Source organism: Bubalus kerabau, chromosome 2 (assembly GCF_029407905.1).
Source record: "Bubalus kerabau isolate K-KA32 ecotype Philippines breed swamp buffalo chromosome 2, PCC_UOA_SB_1v2, whole genome shotgun sequence".
NCBI classification, from domain to species: domain Eukaryota; kingdom Metazoa; phylum Chordata; class Mammalia; order Artiodactyla; family Bovidae; genus Bubalus; species Bubalus kerabau.
In genome coordinates this window covers 19,729,301-19,732,164 of record NC_073625.1, presented here as the reverse complement: position 1 = coordinate 19,732,164, position 2,864 = coordinate 19,729,301, and the positions used below count along the sequence as shown (strand labels likewise).

General features: G+C 50.0%; 1 long non-coding RNA gene across 1 annotated transcript; it reads left to right on the top strand.

The window, feature by feature from the left end:
• The first annotated feature begins 242 nt into the window (after positions 1–242).
• Positions 243–2,432, top strand: LOC129644619 (uncharacterized). The gene is made up of 3 exons (XR_008710884.1): positions 243–851; positions 1,348–1,498; positions 1,789–2,432. It is a non-coding gene; the product is annotated as an uncharacterized LOC129644619 (long non-coding RNA).
• The last annotated feature ends 432 nt before the right edge of the window (positions 2,433–2,864 follow it).

The following is a 2,864-nucleotide window of genomic DNA, read 5'->3' as shown; positions in this document are numbered from 1 at the left end:
TGTTTCTTTTATTATATAATAGTTTCCGGGGAGAAGGTGGGACAGAGTGGATGTCACGTGAAGATACAGCAAATGGGAACTGGACTTCTGGCCGGGTCACCACAAGTTGATGTAGAGGACATGGTGCCCAAGTTTCCTTCCAGCTCTGTGCCTGGTGTGTCCTAAGCACTCAAAGAAACTGCGTTATCGAGCATATTGAGCTAAATCTCCAGCCGCTCCAAGGACAGGTGCGGGCTGTTTCCTGAAGAGGCGGAGCAATCCCGCCCAGGTGAGCCGCCATATTTCTCCTGTACATCTGAGTCCGGGGAGCGGGTTTACTTGCAGGCAGGTAACACCGGAGCTCTGATTGCCTTTGGTCTCTCATGTGATCCTGACTCCTGTGGCACCTTCCTGTAACTTCCTGCAGCCAAGTCAACCTACAGGGCTGTGTTAGAACGTTCTCCCTTTGTTCCGGATCTTCTCAACGCCACCCATCCGGGGAACACACACTGTGCATCACGTCCAGAGCCTTCCGGGATGTTCTGGGTGTTGTGAAGGGGCCCTGGTGGGCGCTGAGAGACACTCGTCCCATCTCATGGACTTGGGCCTTTCGTCAGGCTGCCATCCTCTTCTTGCCTTGGCTCTTCTCAAACTCTCCCCCTTGAGGACCCTTCCCTTCCTCTCCCAGACCCTCCCCAGCCACTCATCCTGCACCAGGCTCCTCTCTCTCTTTGCTGAGGGTCCAGCTTGGGCTGCATGAATCTTAGGGAGCTTGTCCCCTCTTATGTTCTTCCCGCTGCTCCTCACTGCAGCCCCATCAGCCGTTGAGGGGAGTCAGGAGGTTGGAGGGGCCAGGCCATAGTTAATAGCAGGTGAGTCATCTTCGCAGGTGGACCTGGGGCGAAAAGGATGGGTGGATGTACTGGGAGGAAAAAAAACGACATTCAAGCAAAGAGTACAGCTGAATCAAGCATTAGTCATTGAACCCTGGGGAGAGGACGCCCTCTCTGCGAGGGGCATGTGTATAGGGGGGTGGGGCATGGTGGGGATCTGAGAAGAGACCCAAGAAGGCAGGGGGACCTACCACCTGAGGGGGCTGTTTATTGAGTATAGTGTGAGAATAAACGCTGGATCATTTAGATTCATGAAAGCCCATCAGTAAGCATCCATGAGGGTCTACCATGTGTGTAACTGTGTGTGTTGCCCCACGCTGCTTGATAATTCAGTTGCCTTTGAAAAGGGCACATGGGCAGAAGCTAAAGCATGCAGTTAGAGGGATGCTGGTATTAGACTTCACAGTGAAAGAAGCATCTATTTTTCTGGAACGTTTTTCAGAAAGATCATGAGTACCTTCTCTGTCTAAAACAGGTGAGGGCCAGTCTGAAGGTCAGGGTGATGCCAGTTTATCTGGGAACAGCCCTTGAAGATCTGTGGACCCACAGCCTCTCACTTTATCATCTGGGGACAGGAAGCCATGGTCCTCGGGCTTGGGGACTTGGTTTCAATCAGAAGGTTGGAGGTCAGTTAGCCTGCATCTCTCTCCTTGAATCTCCTCTTATTGCTTTTGCAAGACATTTGGTTTCTCCCCTCATTCCCTCTCCTCCCCCAGACTGGCTCCCTCAACCTGGCACCGATCACCCACATTTCTGCCACATGTACCATCTCTCTCTGGTCCTGAGGTCACAGACTCTGTAGTCCACTTGGATTTAGCGAATTCACTGAGCACTCTTTTACTCATTTCCTAATATCAATCCTGATCCCTCCTCCCCAATTCCAGTGTTCTTACTTCAACCTTCTTTTCTTCTGCAGACTACTGTCCTCAGACAGCTCTGGGCTGTCATAACATCACATATGATCTCCAAGCTATCGATCCTCAGCTGGTATTTCCCCAAACCTCCCTGAGATGTGCTTGGGTGATGAAACAATGGACTGGGTCAAGAACATGCAACAGAGGCCTCTCCACTTGCACCAAAAATCCATTTTCTCTCCCAGGGAACATGGCTGGCCCACTTTTACCAGCATCCCATGTATTTAAATGTAGCAAACCACTGAGTTCCAAGCAGGGGAATCTGCACAAAAGGACCAACACATTAACAGAGCACCAGCTAGAAGAAAACAGCAAGGAGGCTTGGGTGATGGCAGCCTTAGAAATGGAAGATACCCAGGCCCTGAATTACACTGAGGAGGAGAGTCACCAACAACGAGACCGGACCTCCAGCCATAGCAGCAAGAAATAAGCTTGTTCCAATCTTACTGTATAGCACAGGGAACTCTGCTCAGTGTTATGTGGCAGCCTGGATGGTGGGGGTGGGGGGTGAGTTTGGGGGAGAATGGATACATGGATATGTATGGCTGAGTCTCTTGGCTGTTCACCAGAAAGGATCACAACATTGCTAATTGGCTATACTCCAATATACATTTTTAAATTAATTTATTTAATTGGAGGCTAATTACAATATTGTAGTGGTTTTTGCCTGGAGAAGGCAATAGCACCCCACTCCAGTACTCTTGCCTGGAAAATCCCATGGACGGAGGAGCCTGGTAGGCTGCAGTCCATGGGGTTGCTAAGAGTCGGACACAACTGAGCGACTTCACTTTCACTTTTCACTTTCACACATTGGAGAAGGAAATGGCAACCCACTCCAGTGTTCTTGCCTGGAGAATCCCAGGGACGGGGGAGCCTGGTGGGCCGCCATCTATGGGGTCGCACAGAGTCGGACACGACTGAAGTGACTTAGCAGCAGCGGCGGCGGCAGTGGTTTTTGCCATACATTGACATGAATCAGCCATCCAATATAAATTTTTTTTTTAAAAAGAAGAAGCTCGTTTTGTGCTTGAAAATATTTGGGTCAACTAAATATTGACCCAAATGGGTCAACCATTTT